The 19,199-nt window shown below is 47.8% G+C and overlaps 1 protein-coding gene across 4 annotated transcripts in view; it reads right to left on the bottom strand.

Annotated features, from left to right (window-relative positions):
- The window catches only part of PLA2G6 (phospholipase A2 group VI), a 58,789-nt gene extending 52,238 nt beyond the window's left edge, over window positions 1–6,551 (bottom strand). For 3 of the 4 annotated variants that reach the window (XM_005895231.3, XM_070371597.1, XM_014478064.2), the window contains exon 1: window positions 6,484–6,548. The gene's annotated coding sequence lies outside the window, so the exon portion shown is untranslated. Of the gene's footprint in view, window positions 1–6,483 lie in introns of all 4 variants that reach the window. The other variant, XM_070371595.1, reaches the window with a different exon arrangement.
- Window positions 6,552–19,199: the final 12,648 nt, after the last annotated feature.

Raw genomic sequence — 19,199 nt, 5'->3', positions numbered from 1 at the left:
GCCTGAACTGCTCTCCCCACCATCTTCACCTGCCCCAGAGCCTGCTTTCAAGACAGGGCTGTCAGGCAAGTGAATAAACCCCTTCTCGACCTTCAAGACTCACTTTACCTGCCACCTCCTCCAAGAAACACACCTGGTGCCTCCGTTCCTCCCGGCCCCGGGTACCTTCCTCCGTGCCCTACCCCGCCCAGTGCATGCCCAGTGACCACTTCTCCTGGGATGGTGATAGAGAATCTGTGGGCTGGGGGGCCATCCCCCCCTTTATATTGGTTTATCCAAGCACCTAGCATACTGTTCCTGCCTCACAGTGGGCATTTAATGAATGTTTGGTGGATGAATGAGAAGAAATGAATGAACCACCCAGAGGTTGGGGGTGGGGTGGGGGGCCCAGGCCCTCTGTGGCACCCCTCCATCCTCTCTTCTCCCTGTGCGGTGGTAAAAGACCACACATCCCACCCCTCACCTACTCTGACCACGACAGAAACCTTCAGAAGCTCACCCTGGCACCAGGGGAACCTTGACGGGGCATCTGCTGGGCTTGCATCTGGAAAATTCGGTGTTTGAAGCTGAGCTCATTCATACTCCAGCAAGGAAATGCGTCAAGCTTGCTGCTGGACCAGAGAAGCAGGGCAGCGGTCCGGGAGGTGCGTGCCAGGAGCCCAGAGGCGCCCCGGCCAGGAAGCTGACCTCACGGGACTGACCACATGGGGGCTTCTGGAAGCACACACGGAACTGCTTGAGTTGGAAATTGGGCTTTACGAGCCCTGGCTGCTTATGACAGGATGTCCCGTGATTGGGACAACTGACACAGGACAGCCTCCTGTGCGGTTGATGTCACCCCCATGCCCTGCTCTGGCTGGATGGTACAAGAACACGGGGTCGGATCAGAGCACCCCGCCTGCCCTGACCCCCATGGACTTCCTTCCTGCAGCGCTCACCATCTGTGCCTCCCAGCACACGAGTGCACCGCCGCATGCCAGCCCACGGCAGGTACTCTCACGGGACCACCTTGCTTTATGGCTGGCAGGGGCTTTTCACATCTGTTAGCTGCCTTGGAGCTCACAAACACCCATGAGACAGGGGTAGTGCCATCAGGATCCCTGTTTGGCCATACCGGGTAACAAGGCCCAGGGAAAGGAGGTGGGAGGTGCTGCCTGGCGGCTGGACTCATGCCTTCTTCCTCGGACTCAGGGCCCCCACGCAGTGCACAAGCACTCAACTAGTGCACGAGGAAAGATGGGATGAAGATAGGCATCAGGTCAAATGTCATTTCCACCTCCCACCAGAGCTTCTGGACCTCCAAGGCCGCCTCCAAACAAAATGTCCCTCCATGGACATCCCAGGCAATCCAGTGTGAAGAATCCACCTTCCAACAGAAGGGATGTGGGTTCAAACCCTGGTCAGGGACTAACTTAAGATCCCACATGCCTCAGAGCAAACTACGCCCGAGCTCCACCCTGGAGAGCCCAGGCACTGCAAAGAAAGATCCCGCCTGCTGCAACTAAAACCTGACGCAATCAAATATATATATATATATATATATATATATATATTTTTAAAAACTCCTTCCAAATGTTCCCCCTGACCCCAGCTCATCCCAGACTCTTCCATAAGCCATCAAGGAATAGCAGAGGGCTGGCTCCCCTCGCCTCGCACCCAGCACCCACCCTTTCATCCAGTGCTCAGTATCAGACACCTCACCAAGTTTTGAGATAATGAACATCTTCATTCCTCAAAACACTCCTAAGAGAAGGTATGCTTCTCCCCAGGTCACACACAGCAAGCTGAGGCAAGGAGGTGATGTAATTTTCCAGGATCTGAACCCAATTCTTTGGAATCCACAGCCCCAGCTCGTAGTCCTCGAGCTGCCTGCCTTCGGGAGAAAGCCTGAATGGAATGTGGCTGAGCGAGGTTTGATGCGCAGAGCCCTGTGCGCCAAAAGCTGAGGTCCTCATGGAACAGTGTGCTACCATTCATAAGACCCAAAGCAAAACGGCCTTTCCGGAATGGAAAAGGTATCTTTTTCATCCAATCTGTTTAGCTGGACAGCAAACAGCTAGACGCAAACTGCCCAGAGCTGCTGCCGGAGCTCCCAGCACCAGAAACTCCCAGGACCTCAGGAGGTCTTTGGGCTGGTGGCGTGGTACAGGGTGACCCCTCTTACGATTCACTCTGCCTATATTTACTGAGGACCTATTCTGTAGCAGGCATTGTTGCAACTGCCGAGAACACACTAGTGAACACAACAGACACAATCCCTGCCTTCCGAGAACTTCTGTTTAGAGAGGAGAGGGGGACGACAGAGGATGAGACGGTTGGATGGCATCACTGACTCAATTGACATGAGTCTGAGCAAGCTCCGAGAGATTGTGATGGACAGGGAAACCTGGGGTGCTGCAGTCCTCTGCAGGTGTCACAGAGTCGGACATAGCGACTGAACAACAACATAATGAAGAAGACAAATAGGCAAAATATAGACATACTGAATTTAGAATACTGATTAGATGTCAAGAAGAAAAATAAATGAGAGGAGGGAGATAGGACGTGTCCAGGTCGGGGTTAAAACTTTAGATAGGGTGAACCAATCCGCACCAAGAACTTGACTGTGAATAAAGACTTAAAAGAAATGGGAACAAAAGTCATATGGATATATAGGTGAAGAGTATTTCAGGCAGAGGGAAGAGCATGTGCAAAGGCCCTGGGGCTGGACCATGCCTGGTGAGTTCCAGGAATAACAAGGAAGCCAGTAAGGTCAAAGAGGTAACAGACGGCCAGGCAGGTACAGTGAAAGGAGAAGCTGTTCCAGGGCTCGGAGCTAAGGAGTGACATTAACTCTGGCTGGATGTGGGGGGACAGAGAGGCATCAAGGATAATCTTCTAGTTTTATGCAGAGCAACGGAAAGAATACTGCCATTTCCCAAAGATGGGAAAGTGCATGAGAGGGACAGATTTTGGTGGAGGGTGAGGGACGGGATGAAGGGTATGGATTGTTATTGTCATTTAGTTGCTCAGTCATGTCACTCTTGCAACCTCATGGACTGTAGCCCGCCAGGCTCCTCTGTCCATGGGATTCCCCAGGCAAAAATACTGGAATGAGTTGCCATCTCCTCCAGATCTTCCTGACCCAGGGATCAAACCTGTGTCTCCTGCATTGGCAGGTAGATTATTTACCACTGAGCCCCACCAGGAAAGCCCAAAGGGAATGGATAGTGGTGGTGCTTTAGTCGCTAAATCATATCTGACTATTGCCACACCCTCAGCCTGCCAGGCTCCTCTGTCAATGGGATTTTCCAGGCAAGAATACTGGAGTGGGTTACCATTGCCTTCTCCAGGGGATCTTCTCAACCTGGGGATTGGACCCAGGGATTGAACTGCAGGCAGATTCTTTACCGACTGAGCTACCAGGGAGGGGATGGATAGCTGAAGCTTAATACTAAATACTTGAAAGGCCTAAGTTTAAGACGCTGACAGAGCAACTACGTATGTGTCAGTCATTTAGGGGAAATGTCTGTACTGGGCTAGAGATATAAATTGGGAGTTGGAGTCAGAGTAGAAACAGTACTTAAAGCTATGTCACTGAATGAGATCAGCAAAAAAAATGAGAATGGACAAAAACAGGGAAGAGAACATTTAAGGCATAGAACAATTAAAATGCTCTCCCAGAAGTCACACTCTCCAAAGTGAAGCTCCTCTCAACATCACTGTTAGAGAAATGCAAATCAAAACGACAATGAGGTACCACCTCACACCATTCAGAAGGGCTAAAAAACCTACAAACAATAAATGTATGTAGAAAAGGGAGCCCTCCCACATTGTTGACTGCAGTGTAAACTGGTGCAGCCACTATGGAGAACAGTATGGTGTTTCCTTAAAAATCTAAAAACAGAACTACCATATGATCAGCAATCCCACTCCTAGACACATACCTGGAGAAAACTATAATTCAAAAAGATACATGCATCCCAGTGTTCACTGCAGCACTATTTACAATAGCCAGGTCATGGAAGCAAGCTAAATGTCCATCAACAAAGGAATGGAAAAAGATGATACGGTACATATATATACAATGGAATATTATTACTCCACCATAAAAAAGAACAAAGTAAAGCCATTTGCAGCAACACAGATGGACCTAGAGACTGTATACTAAGCGAAGTGAGTTAGACAGAGAAAGACAAATAGCATGATATCCTTTATATGTGGGATTTTTAAAAAAGAGCAGTACAAATAAACTTATTTACAAGACAGAGGTAGAATCACAGATGTAGAAAACAAACTTACAGTTACCACGGTTAAGGGGAGGGGAGGGATAAACGGGGAGATTGAGACTGACATACACACACTGCTGTATATAAAACAGACAACTAATAAGGACTACCGCATAGCAGAGGGAACTCTGCTAAAAGACTCTTAAAAAGACTGGAGAGAGATATATACATATTTATAACTGATTCACTCTGCTTTACACTTGAAACTAACACAACATTTTAATCAACTACTCGTGCATACATGCTAACTCACTTCAGTCGTGTCAGACTCTTTGTGACCCTATGGGCTGTAGCCCACCAGGCTCCTTTGGCCATGGGATTCTCCAGGAATACTGGAGTGGGTTGCCATGCCCTCCTCCAGGGGATCTTCTCGAGCAGGCATCAAACCCACGTTTCTTATGTCTCCTGCATTGGCAGGCCACTAGGGCCATCTGGGAAGCCCAAAATCAACTATACTCCAATAAAAATTTAAAAAAAAAAGAGTGAAGCTCATAACGCAAGGTCTCCCCTTCACCACAGCTCCCCCTTTCTCCCTACACACACCCAGTAGATATGTGCAAACACACACACAGCATTTAAATTCCCCTTTCCTCTACCTCTTGGTGACGTCATTCTGCTGAGAAGGAAATTCCCTTTGGAGGTTACTGTCATTTAACAAGAAGGTAGCCCACAGAAGGGAGAAAAAGTGCTCTGGGCACTGAGACAACAGTAGGGGCCCTTACAGAGCAGAGCAATCACCCCCAGACTCTGGTATTATATAAAGAACTATATTCAGATTTCAGCTCCAACCACATCCATCAGTGTGAATCAGGAAGTTCAATTGCCCAGTCTTCCTTATTATGTTAAATGGGAATAACATTGGCTAGAAGGTAGCCTAGAACATAGTAAACAGTCCACTAATATTTGTCAAATAAGTGAGGAATGAATGAATAAACGGTGAAAGAGCCTGACTCACGGCAGATGATCAATAAATCTGCCAAATGCTAAATGAAAGACCTGTCTTTCCCTCCTTGATTTTTCCTTCTATCCCTTCCCCTTTTCTGCTGATGACACAACAGCAAACCCATGTATTTGATCATGGCCATACTGTTTACAAAGCTTTGCTTTCTACATTTTCTCAAATTTTGAACCTCGTGGCAGGTTTAGGAGGGCAAGAAATACAATCCCCCTGTCACAGATGAGGCAACTGAGACTCAGACAGGAAACAGCCTACAAACTCCAGGAAATTTTTAAGGCAGGGACAATAACAAAAACACGGGATTCAGCCCCAGGGTGGAGCATCGGTGTTGCCAAACCAAACCTGCCTGACATCCTGTTGGGTGGGTAAGAGGGCAGGTGAGGGAAAGACTCAGAAGTTTAGTGGAAGGGAAGGTATTTGTTTTGGGGGTCATGTGAGCAGTCCATTAATAAAAAAAAAAAAAAAAAATGGGCACAGATCCCTGTTCCACACCCACTGGCCTGCCTGTTGCAGTCACATGGTCACAAAGGTCACACACTTTCTGTCAGCAGCTTCCAAGTCACCGGTGGCACAGGAGGTGGGCACAGGTTTGGGGGACAGGGAGAACTCTGGTGTAATAGGCTAGGGGAAAGGAGGGAGCATGAGGGGAAAGTAGGCAGAGACGAAGTCTGGAGGCACATGGGAGTCAATACGCAGGGAAAAGCAGGAGGTCAGAAAAGGGGATGCATGATGGAGAACAGGGAGAGACAGATACAGAAGAGAGGTGAAGTGGGGAATCGGGTAGGAACTCACTGAGGCGGGCAAATCAGAGCACTTAGAAAGGCACAGGAAGGAAACTGGGGACAATGAATGGGAACCAAACTGAAAACTGGGAGCACTAAGAGACACTGAGAGTCGAGGGATGAAGGGAAGGGGTTGACTCAGGCAGGAAGTGAGGGATAGAGGAGAGACTCACAGGGAAGACGCACTGAGAGGGGGTACCCAGGGTCGGACCTGGGTCCCTGAGAGAACACACAGGTTAAGAGATGAGACGAAAGCGGTCACAGGATGGGAGTTGCAGACGGTCGGGGATCAAAGGGTGGAAGCTGGAGGCAGTAAGGGGACAATCATGGTTAATGGAGGACAGGCCTCAGAATCGGTGAACAAGTGGGGGGCTCGAAGGACTGTCCCGATAGAGCCCAAGGAGTCTGGGGCGTAGAGGAGGTTTGGGAAAGGGCCCCCCCTCCCTGGCCCCGCCTTCCCAGCGCCGTCACTCACCTCGGCTGACTCAGCACTTCGGCTTCCTTCCACTTCCGCAAACAGACGGGCCCAGGCCACGTGACAACCCGGCCACTGCTCTCCGCCAATCACTGAAGCCTGTGCTTCGCGAGAGCAAGGCGGGGGCGGGCCTCCGCCATGTTTTATAACTGCCCAATGGAAGGGGCTCCCATCGCCGAGGGAGGCCGGGCTTTGGGCTGGAGCCAATCCTCGGCGGCGGGGCGTGGCCACGTCTGTGAGAGGAGGAAGGTCCGTGTGACGGCTCCGGGGCAGACATGTTAATATCGGGCGAGAGGCTCAGTGTTCTCCACCCTACGCCTCCTGAAACGGTCAGAGGCCTGAAGGTTGAACGTGACTTAAACTACGGCTCCTAAAGATAAAAATAAAACCAGCAAAGATGTGCAGGGTATAACAATAAGGATACTGCTTTGATTTTGCCATGTTCCTCCAAGCTAAGTTTGCCAAATTTAGCAAATGGATTAAATTTGGGTTTCAGCCGAACAAAAAATGATTTTTTTTTAGTATAAGCAAAAAAAATACTAGGTGTAGTTATGCTTAAAAAAATTGTTCCTTGGTTGTTCCTGGCAGCGCTACCCCAAGACAATCTCAGGAAATATCTCAGCGCTTTTAGTAGAAACTTGGGCAAATGAAAGCTATGATAAACCCAGACAGCATATTAGAAAGCAGAGACATTACTTTGCCAGCAAAGGTTTGTCTAGTCAAAGCTATGGTTTTGCCAGTAGTCATGTATGAATGTGAGAGTTGGACCATAAAGAAAGCTGAGCACCGAAGAACTGATGCTTTTGAACTGTGGTGTTGGAGAAGACTCTTGAGAGTCCCTTGGACTGCAAGGAGATCCTAAATGAAATCAGTCCTGAATATTCATTGGAAGGACTGATGCTGAAGCTGAAGCTCCAATACTTTGGCCACCTGATGTGAAGAACTGACTCAGTGAAAAAGACCCTGATGCTAGGAAAGATTGAAGACTCGAGAAGACAGGGGCAACAGAGGATGAGATGGTTGGATGGCATCAGCAACTCAAATGGACATGAATTTGAGCAAGCTCCCCGAGTTAGTGATTGGACAGGGAAGCCTGGCGTTGGAACCATGGGAATGCAAAGAGTTGGACATGACTGAGCGACTGAACTGAACTGGGCAGATGACTTGGTCTCTGCGAACTCCTCATCTGAGAAGTGAGCACAGGGTTATTATGATGACTAGAAATAAGTAAGACCCGGTGCCTGCACACTACTGGGATTTCAATAAATGACAGTTGTTATGATTAGTAATGCTGAGAATGCTTTAAAAAGAAGGGAGGAGGCTGGAGTTTAGTCACAGTTCTGCTTCTGACTGAATAGATCATGTCTCCTCTCCAGCCTGCCAGGCTTAGTTGGACAAGTTTTCTTCCCTTAACGATTCCCCAACTCTAGATCTAGATAAATCCTCCAAACTGCTCTCTGTTGGCATGGGAAAAGTGATTGCTGTTTGGTATTACCTGTGAATAGAAAAATATTTCTGCCCGTCTGTCCCAAGATATTAGTTCCTGGACTGGGGGCTGCGAATGCAACAGGGACAACATTTAGTTAAGAATCCAGACAAGTTAATAAGACTAAGGACAGTAACTACTATTTGTACAGAGCTTTACCAGTTACAAAGTAATGTGACTTCATATCCATCATCTGGAGAATATAATTACTCTTGTTCCTACTTTCACAGGTGAAGAAACTGTTCTCTTAAACTAAGATTAAAATTTTGTTCAGAAGTGTCAGCTTTGAGTTGAGAGAATGGGAAGAAAACTCATGTTGCACTCCACACCCCAAACAATTGACGTTAAAATGATGGTTATCAGGGAGCTTGCAAAAGTTTGGGTGTTCCACCTACTGCTGAGCAGTCTGACCTGAGAAACCTCATAGGTTCAACAGGATGGGTCCCATTCTTCAGCAAATACACTCCTGTACTCAAGGTGAGTCTAACAAGGCAGGTTTGGCAACACAGACACACAGCTGAATCTGAAATGCAGAAAAGGCAAAGGGAGAGAGATAGTCATCTAGGTCAATCTTCAGAAACACTCTAAGATCCACTAAAGAAATTAATAAAATAGAGTTGAAAGAAAGTAACAAATAGAAGAAAGTGATACAATATGTTCAACGCATGACGAAATTGAGTGCCCCTCCCATAAGGTATTTCTGGTGAAAACTGTTAAATGAGTGGATTTAGCAAGAGATGAAGAATAAGGAGTTAGTAGGTAGTACTGAATGAACAAGCAGTGGAAAGGGAGGGGCTAGTAATACAGAACCCTTTGGGTTTCTGCTGGATTTTGCTTTGGAGCAGTTCAAGTCAAAGAGCTTCTCTGAGGGGCTGACTAGGCCCTGCAACTAAAATCACCCCAGAGCCCAAAGGGTCAACTGAGTACCCTCCCTCAGGGTGAAATTAACTAGCATGCTCGCAGTGCAGTTTTACACTTTTAACTTGTTTGATCGTCACAACAATCCTGAGAAATAATCCTATTATCTCTAATAGATGGAGAAACCAAGATTCTGTGCGAGAGATGATTGACAGTCGCATGTGCATAAGAAGCAGATCTAGAATCAAGACCTGTCTTGACTTTTCTTTCCCTAAACTGTAGGAGGACCCACTGTGTGTCAGGCAGTGTTCTTGGTGCTGAGGAAATCATAGCGAAAACAGTAGACTGGAATCCCTGCCCTCACTGTGTGGACAGTTGCAGGGGAAAGATAGACAATAATCAAGCTACAGAAGTCAGGCATAAGAGTGGGTTTTGCCAAAATCTTTGGGTGAAGTGTCATGATATTAGCATCTTTCCAAAAACCTAGTGCATTGAATCTGGGGTTTGTACTTGAGTGCCTTTGTACTTTTCCTTCCATTTTCTGTGTGTTAGAACATTTTTATAATTAATGAGTTGGGAAAAAATACAGTGTGTTAGAGGGTGACAAATGCTATGGGGTAAAAGCAAGGAGGGGAGACAGAGAGGATTAGAGTTTTAGAAGAGTGGCTAGGGAAGGCCTGATTGAGAAAGGAAACATTTAAATAAAAGCCCGAGGGAGGGATTTCCGTGGTGGTCCAGTGATTAAGACTCAATGCTCCCTATGCAAGGGACCTGGGTTCAATCCCTGGTCAGGGAACTAGATCCTGCATGCCTCAACTAAGACCTGAGTGCGGCCAAATAGTTCAGTTCAGTCGCTCAGTCGTGTCTGACTCTTTGTAACCCCATGGACTGCAGCATGCCAGGCTTCCCTGTCCATCACAAACTCCCAGAGCTTGCTTAAACTCATGTCCAAGTAAATAATGCCAAATAAATGAATGTGTAAAAAAAAAAACCCTGAATGAGATGAGGGAGCAAGCCCTGTAATAACCCAGGAGAGAATGTTCTAGATGGAGGGAACAGCAAGAGCAAAGGCCTTGAGGCAGAAGTTTCCCACATTCCACAAGGTGCTGCTGCTGCTGCTGCTGAGTCACTTCAGTCGTGTCCAACTTTGTACGATGGTGCGGCCCTCCCCCCACCAAAAAACACAGAACACCAACTTGGAGGGAAATGTGCCATCACAGAGAGAGGTGAGGGCAGCCATCCCTTTTGTGAGGACAGGAGCCTGAGTCCACCTGGGGGTCATTCTGGAAGCTCGATGAAGAAAGTGGGGAGACCTGTGGGCTGGATATTGAAAGACAAGCTGAAACTGGGGAGGGAGTTTCCTGTTGAGGGGTCTGCAAGAGCTGAAGTGTGGGGGTACAGGAGAGCTCAGAGAGGGTGGTGAGAGCTGAGCAGGTAAGGGAGGCAAGAGACCAGACCTAGAAGATCTGTGGAAAGAGTCTGAACTTTGTTCTGAAGGCAGTGGGGAGCCATGGAAGCTTCTGAGCACAGGAGTGTCCTAATCAAACTTAGGTTTTAATATTCCATGTGGAGGCGGGTTTAGAAGGTGCTAGAGGCAAGGAGACCAGGCAGGAGGCTGTTGCCAACGTCCAGGAAGAGAGTTGCTGTGACTTGAACTGAGGCCACAGATGAGGGAAGAGAGTGAAGACAGAGGCGGGCACTAAGGAGATGAGAGAACATCACAGGGACCTGGTGATGGGTTAGCTGTGGGAGGGAAGGAAGGGGAGGAGACAGGCATGGTGGCCTGGTTCCTCTCTAGGGTGGCTGAGCGGAAGGTGGTATCACTAGACAGTTTGAGAAATACAGGGGGTGCACTTGGAATGGAAGGGGGACAGTGATTGGCCTTGTGACTGTGGGCGCTGGCTGTTCGGGGAGAGAGGAGGGCAGGGGGAAATCCACGCCTACTGTGCAGATGTTTAAGCAGATCTGGCCCCTGAGAAACAAGAGGCTAGCCGCTGAGAGATTTGGGAGTCATCAGTGTCAGATGCCGCCTGAACTTCTGAAAAGGAATAAGATTCCCCTGGGAGAAGAGACACAGGCATCACTGATCACTGAGAGGTTGAGAGGAACCAGGGATGCAGACTGAAAAAGGAGGAGGGAAGCCCACACCTTGGAATGCAGGGGGCAGAGTGTATCCAAAGGAGGAGAGGAGAGAGCAGCAAGGTCCAGAGCTGCGGAAAGATGAGAGAGATTAGGATGGAAAATGGACCCTGGGATTTAGCAACAAAAGAGGTTGTGGGGACCTCAACAAGGGTCCCTTCAGAGGACTGTGGGGGCAGGAGTCAGGCTGGGAGGGGCAAGGAAGGGAGGGCTCAGAGGGAATGAATGAAGATAACTCAAGGATTTGGCCATAAGGGTTTGACTTCCTTGGTGGCTCAGATGGTAAAGTGTCTGCCTACAATGTGGGAGACCTGGGTTCGATCCCTGGTTGGGAGGATCCCCTGGAGAAGGAAATGGCAACTCACTCCAGTATTCTTGTCTGGAAAATCCCATGGACAGAGGATCCTGGCAGGCCCCAGTCCATGGGGTCGAAAAGAGTCGGACACAACTGAGCGACTTCACTTTTGGCCATAAGAGGGAAGAAAAGGCAATGGTAGGGCTGGGGTGGCAGACAAGTGACGGTGGGGTGGATGTCAGGGCTGAGAGAGAAGACAGGAGCGAGAGGGTGGGCATGAGCCTCCAGAAAGGAAAAAGGTGGCTTTGGGGCTGGAGGAGGGACAGCTTGTACTGGGACAGGGAGGGAGGGAGGGGACAGACAGTGCAGGGAGCTGAGTCTGGCCTCGGGGGGGGCCCTGCCCCCCTCAGTGGGGGCAAGGATGAGGGGGGATTGGAGAAGGGAGAGGGGTGATTAGGGCCCCAGGCACCTGGTTGTGTCTGGAGAATGAGCTTAAAGCAGACTTTTGTTGTTGTGGGTGTTCACGGTGGTTGATTCTCTCCAAAGCCCAGAGCAGCTGGGGTGCAGGGTTAGGGTCAGGGTTAGAGTTAGGGTTAGAGGGCAGAAGACAAACTGGAGGTGCCCAGGATTATGGGTTTACAAGCTCTGGGCATGGAGGGGACTCAGAGTGCTAGTGGCAAATTTGCAAGTATATTGAAGCTGTTAGGGGAAAAAGATTTTAGAGGGAAAATATGATGGAGGGAGGGAGAGGGCCCAAAAGTTTACAAAGTACATGAATAGACAGTTCACAGAGAAGAAACCCAACTGATGACTAAAAGAATGTAGCCAAGCTTATTCATATTCAGAGAAATGTAAATTTAAATAAGACAATGTCATTTGCCTAGAAAATTCAGTTCAGTTCAGTCGCTCAGTCGTGTCCAACTCTTTGAGACCCCCATGGACTGCAGCACACCAGGTTTCCCTGTCCATCACCAATTCAGGGAGCTTGTTCAAACTTACATCCATCAAGTCACTGATGCCATCCAACCATCTCATCCTCTGTCATCCCCTTCTCCTCCTGCCTTCAATCTTTCCCAGCATTAGAGTCTTTTCCAGTGAGTCAGTTCTTCACATCAGGTGGCCAAAGTATTGGAGCTTCAGCTTCAGCATCAGTCCTTCCAATGAATATTCAGGACTGATTTCATTTAGGATCTCCTTGCAGTCCAAGGGACTCTCAAGAGTCTTCTCCAACACCACAGTTCAAAAGCATCAGTTCTTCGGTGCTCAGCTTTCTTTATGGTCCAACTCTCACATTCATACATGACTACTGGAAAAACCATAGCTTTGACTAGACAGACTTTTGTTGGCAAAGTAACGTCTCTGCTTTTTAATACGCTGTCTAGGTTGGTCATAGCTTTTCTCCCAAGGAGCGAACGTCTTTTAATTTCATGGCTGCAGTCACCATCTGCAGTGATTTTGGAGCCCAAGAAAATAGTCTGCGAAACAGATAGCTGTTTCCCCATCTATCTGCCATGAAGTGATGGGACCGGATGCCATGATCTTCAGCTTTTGAATGTTGAGTTTTAAGCCAACTTTTTTATTCTCCTCTTTCACTTTCATCAACAGACTCTTTATTTCCTCTTCGCTTTCTGCCTTAAGAGTGGTGTTATCTGCATATCTGAGATTATTGATATTTCTCCCTGCAATCTTGATTCCAGCCTGTCCTTCATCCAGCCCAGCATTTTGAATGATGTACTCTGCATATAAGTTAAATAAGCAGGGTGACAATATACAGCCTTGACATACTCCTTTCCCAATTTGGAACCAGTCCGTTGTTCCATGTCCAGTTCTAACTGTTGCTTCTTGACCTGCATACAGATTTCTCAGGAGGCAGATCAGGAGGCAAAAACTTGAAGAATTTTCCAGTTTGTTGTGATCCACACAGTCAGAGGCTTTAGCGTAGTCAGTAAAGCAGAAGTAGATGTTTTTCTGGAACTCTCTTGCTTTTTCGATGATCCAAGGATGTCGGTAATTTGATCTCTGGTTCCTCTGCCTTTTCTAAATCTATCTTGAATATATGGAAGTTCTTGGTTCACAAACTGTTGCAGCTTTGCTTGAAGAATTCTGAGCATTACTTTGGTAGTGTGTGAGATGAGTGCCATTGTGTGGTAGTTTGAAGATTCTTTGGCATTGCCTTTCTTTGGGATTGGAATGAAAACTGACCTTTTCCAGTCCTGTGGCCACTGCTGAGTTTTCCAAATTTGCTGGCATATTGAGTGCAGCACTGTAACAGCATCATCTTCTGGGATTTGAAATAGCTCAACAGGAATTCCATCACCTCCACTAGCTTTGTTCGTAGTGATGCTTCCTGAGGCCCTCTTGATTTCATACTCCAGGGTATCTAGCAGAACTTAAAAAATGAGAATACCCTGTGCTGGTAAAGTGGCACTGAAATGCTCATATTCACAGAGGTGGGGAGAGCCTTTATTCACTGGCATGTTCTGAGCAAGTGGCATTGCCTCTCTAAGCCTCAGTTTCCTCGTCTACACAGTGGGGACAAGAAAGACACCTCATAGCGTTTTGTGAGATAAAAGATCCACAGAGGAAATGTCTCATAAACAGGACAACAATAGCTATTATGATTATCTGGATTTGTTCAAATTCATTTTTCCCTTTGTTGGCTTTCCCGGTATCTCAGAGGGTAAAGAATCCGCCTGCAGTGTGGGAGACCTAGGTTCAATCCCTGGGTTGGGAAGATCCCCTGGAGGAGAGCATGGCAACCCACTTCAGTATTCTTGCCTGGAGAATCTCCATGGACAGAGCAGCCTAGTGGGGGTCCATGGGTTTGCAAAGAGCCGGACATGACTGAGCGACTAAGCACACACAGACAATCTGTTGCCCAGACCCAGGACCCCTGCAGACAGCAGCCCAGTGTAGGGACACCATCTGTCAGTCCTCCCCCAACCCGGCCCAGCTTTCTTATGATTTAAAAGTAGGAGGGGAAAAGAGGGGGAGGATTTCTCCCACACGAGGAGTGGCCCACGTGAAACAGCTCATTTCTCTCCAGCAAAGCCCAGGGTTTTTCCTGACAGGGGCAGCGGCAGAGAGTGTGGCCCCTGAGTCAGATCAACCTGAGTTCAAGTTCTCCTCTTGCCAGGGACTAGCTGTGTGATAGTGGGCAAGTTTCCTCACCTCTCTGGGTTTCAATTTCCTCACCTGCAACATAGTGATGATAATACCTAACTTCTAAGATGGGGAGAGGGGGTTAAGGGGATCAGGCACACCACACCCAGCAACGGGGGGACAGACTCCCAAGGCATTTGGTGAACCCATAAACCTGATGGGGTTGATCATTTCTGTGCCACATTCCACCTCATTGGAGAAGGATACTGTAAGAAGGAGACATTGAAGTTATGAAGACACTAAGATGTGATAAAAGTACAGATAATTTTTTTGATGATTGGTTTGTTTAGCAGTAGAAGAAGAGATATGCTATGGGAAAATATATATCACGTAAATAGGTCTTAGGCATTTAGTGCAGTGTCTGGCTCAAAGGAGGCATCTCATAAACATAATAGACATAAGTAGAGTCAGAAGTAATAAGCAGTGGGACTTCGCTGGTGGTCCAGTGGCTTAGACTGCACACTCTCAATGCAGGGGGCCCGGAGGTCGATCCCTGGTCAGGAAACTAGTTCCCAGTTCAGAACGAGATCCCAAATGCCACAACTAAGACCCGGCACAGCCAAATAAATAAATATTTTAAAAAGAAGAAGAAAAAGAAGTGATAAGCAGTAGTAAGAAACTGGTACAAGGCATCTGAGGGGCTTCCCAGGTGGCTCAGTGGTAAAGAATCTGCCTGCCAATGCAGAAGATGCAGGAGACTTAGGTTTGATCCCTAGGTCAGGAAGACCCTCTGGAGGAAGAAATGGCAATCCACTCCAATATTCTTGCCAGGATAATTCCATGGACAGAGGAGCCTGGTGGGCTACAGTCCATGCAGTCACAAAGAGTTGGATGTGACTGAGCATACATACGCGTACACATGGTATATGTGATGGGTGGAGGAGCTGGGACAAGATAAGGTGCCTGAAGGAGCTGAAAGGGATGCCTCTGATGATCACTCCCACCAGGTAGAGGGATCTGTGGGAAATGTGGGACCTGGCCCAACTGATGGAGCCACCCTGCAAATCAAGGAAGGGAAGGCCCGAGGGTCCAGGGTCAGGAGCTCATGGGGGCCTGGAAATCAAATCTCAGGGCAAGAAGGGTCTCCAGAAAACACCCAAAGAGGGAAAACTTAAAGCCAGCCTGGGTCTCCTCCATGGCAGCCTGGCTTCTGATGGTTTATAAGGCAGAGTACACTGCAGAGTTAAGTTTCATTTGAAGAAATTTCACTGTGGTTTGAGGTTGTTGAAAAACCACTGACCTGATTCTACACTCTCACTCTGCAGGTGGGAAAGACTGAGGCTGGGAGGAAGGAATACCCCACTCCGGGGGCAGCCAGGGGTGGGTTCCGAGCTGCAGCCCCTGGCTTGGGTCAAATTTGGTTACTGAGCAACCACTATTAGGCACAGCACCCACCGTGGGCCAGGGCCCCGCCGGGACCTGCTGCAGTGCCGTTTGGTGTTTTGGGGCCAGGCAGGTGAGCCGAGACCAGCTGGGCTGGTTGGAGGTCTGCTGGACCTTGCTGGCAAAGGGCCGCTCCCTCTCTAGGCGCAAGCCACAAGGCTCCTTCCTGTTGACAGGAGGAGGGGTCTCCGGGCAGGGTGAGGTCTCCACTGGCTTTGCGTCACTCACCTGGGGGAGAAGCAGTTTTTCAGAGGGAGTGTCCTAGGGGACTCCAGAGGATTCATCTCTCTCTAACCCAGTATTTATTTACTGATCTCTTACTGCGTACTAGGCACTGCGCTCAGTGTTTCTCAGTGTGAACCCAATAAATAGTTTTATAAGCCACAGAGCAGGCACTATTATCAACAGCGAATCCAATTTATAAAGGAGGCAGAGAGTGGTTAAGTCACTCAGTTGGTGGGGGGTGGGGTGTGAGGCTGGGATTTGAGTTTCATAAGCTGACTTGAGAGCCCCTACTTAGAACAAGCAAAGAAACAAAATCCTACTTTTTTAATTAAAACAAACATTGCAGGAACAATATCTAATTTCTATAGGCTCTTCACCCAGATTCCTCAGTTGTTAATATTTTATCACATTTTATCTATAATCCACCCTCCCACTCCATTTGAGAGTAAATTGCAGACAGATGCCCCTTACCTCTGAACACACGCCAGTGTTTTGCTTTTTAATATTTTGTTTATGTCTTTGTTTGGCTACGCCGGGTTTAAGTTGAAGCATATAGGATTTTTCTAAGTTGTGGCATGTGAACTCGTAGTTGCAGCATGTATGCAGGCTCTAGTTCCCTGACCAGGGATCAAACATGGGCCCCAGCATTGAGAGTGTGGAGTCTTAGCCACTGGACCACCAGGGAAGTCCCTATCTTTCTTTTTACTTGAAGGTGGAGCTTTCTCTTCTCTTTATTTATTTATTCATATTATATGGACTCATGGATTCTTCTCTTATTCAGCAGGTCATAACCCGTGTTTACTGTTATTTCTTCTGATGCTCAAATTGTCCCAAATTTGGCCGTTAGGAACTGCTTCAAGCCAGAGAGCTCCCACTTTTAAATATGACATTGCACCATGTCCCTTGACCTTGACCAGAGAGGGAGCCACATTTGCAGGGAGCAGTCCCTGCTGGGTGGCTCCTGAAGCTCTGACCCCCTAATGCAGGCAGGCAGGAGATGGGAGAAGTAGGCTTCATGCTGTCTAGGAGTGTTGTGCAGATCCACTGGGGGTTCATTCATTAGTCAAACACCTACTATGGCCTCAACTTTTGAAAACTCATTGAAAATGGAGGGTAGAAAAAAAGGAAAATCACAATTGTGCTGTTTCTAAAACTGAGAACGTTGGTACTCCAAGAGGTAATGTGAGTGGCTCTCTTAGCTATGTAGATATAAGGCAAGGGACAATTTTTGAGGGGAATACTTTGCCAGACATAGCTGCTGCAACATTTGGTCACTTGGGAAGCTAGTGGGCCAACTTGCATATGAAATCCAGGCCTTTGGGAGGTAAGGGATAGCTGTCACAATCCCAGGTGGACCAACGCTCATAGTGAGAAAGCAAAGCAAGAGCTCTGAGATCAAGGGAAGGGGGAGCCTTGCTGGTGACCACAGAAAGACCTCCTAGTTGGGAAGGTCCTTGGTCCTTCTCAGTAAAATAATGTAGGTGCTGTGATGTTCGTTTCATAGAACCGATGGCTCCTGGAGCGACAGCAGGCACTTCAGGCAATGGAAACACCATGAGCAAAGGAAAAGAAGGAACTGGGACACTCCCCTATTTTGCCCCCAAAGCCACCTCTTTTGGGGTGGTTGAATACATCCCTGAATGTATTCATCCCTGAATATAGGCCCTGAACACATCCCCTACATTTATACTGGGCCTCACCCAGTTGGGCAGAATCCCAAATGTCTAGACCAGGAATTAGGTCTGGATTCAAACTCCAGTTCTTATACTTCCTGGCTGGGTGACTTTGGAAAGTCACTTGACCTCTCTGAGCCTTCACTCATTTATTTCCTCAACAAGTATTTCCTCAAACAAGTATTTACACATAAGGGCTTGCTTATGTGCCGAGCACTGCTCTAGGCAAAAGATCTGCAGTAGTCAGGAAGATAGACAAGTTTCTACCTTCATGAAACTTGCATTTTGGTTATAATAAGCAAATATGTAAGCAAGATAATAACCTATGGAGATATTTGCTGTTCAGTCGCTAGGTCATGTCCAACTCTCGGTGACCCCATGAACTGCATCACGCCAGGCTTCCCTGTCCTGCACTATCACCCAGAGTTTGCTCAGACTCATGTCCATTGAGTCGATGGTGCCATTCAACCATCTCATCCTCTGTCATCCCCTTCCCCTCCTGCCCTCAAACTTTCTCAGCATCAGGGTCTTTTCTAATGAGTCGACTCTTTGCATCAAGTGGCCAAAGTACTGGAGCTTCAGCATCTGTCCTGCCAATGAATACAGGGTTGATTTCCTTTAGGACTGACTGGTTTGATCTCCTTGCCCTCCAAGGGGCTCTCAAGAGTCTTTTCCAACACCACAGTTCAAAAGCATCGATTTTTTGGTGCTCAGACTTCTTTATGGTCCAACTCTCACATCCATACATGACTACTGGAAAAACCATAGCTTTGACTAGATGGACCCTTATCAGCATATATTAAGCTAATATTAATATGGAGATATTAAGCTAATATAAAAACCAAATTTCAGAGATGGTGGCTCCTTTAGCCAGAGCCATCAGGAAAGACCTCTCTAAGGCCATGACATTTGAGCTGACCTGAAAGATGAGAAAGAGCCAGGCAGTGAACAGAAGAGGAAACAGCAAGTGCAAAGGACTTGTGGCAGGAATGAGCTTGGTGGGTTAAATGAACAATAAAAAGGACAGTGTGACTGAAGAGTAGCGGGGTGAGATGAGAGTGACAGAGGTGAGGCTGGGCAGAGACCAGATGGCTTAGGACCCTGTAGACCAAAGGGAGGAGTATAGTTTATTCTAAATGCGAAGGAAAATCTTTGAGAGTGTTAAGCCAAAGGGTGGGAGAGTGTTAAACAAGCTGATCTTTGTTACAAGGAGAATATTGTCTGGTGTGTGAACACAGCCTTTAGGGATAAAGTGAGGAAGTTATCAGGAGGCTGTGGCCGTGGTCCAGCTGAGTTGATGGTCCCTGGACCAGGTGGCAGAACTGGGGGTGGCCAGAAGTGGTCAGTTGCAGGATGGTGTTGGAGGTAGAGCCAGTGACTCATGAAGTGAGGAGAAAGGAGAGGTACGGAGAAAGGCTCCGAGGTCTGGGTTTGAACAGCTGAGATGGAGAGACTGGGTGTGTATGTTGCTGAGCTAGGGTTGATGCTCAGGAGT

The sequence above is a fragment of the Bos mutus genome, chromosome 5 (genome assembly GCF_027580195.1).
Source record: "Bos mutus isolate GX-2022 chromosome 5, NWIPB_WYAK_1.1, whole genome shotgun sequence".
In the NCBI taxonomy this organism is placed as follows: Eukaryota; Metazoa; Chordata; class Mammalia; order Artiodactyla; family Bovidae; genus Bos; species Bos mutus.
The sequence above is the reverse complement of the archived record's forward strand: the minus strand, read 5'-3'. Positions and strand labels throughout refer to the sequence as shown.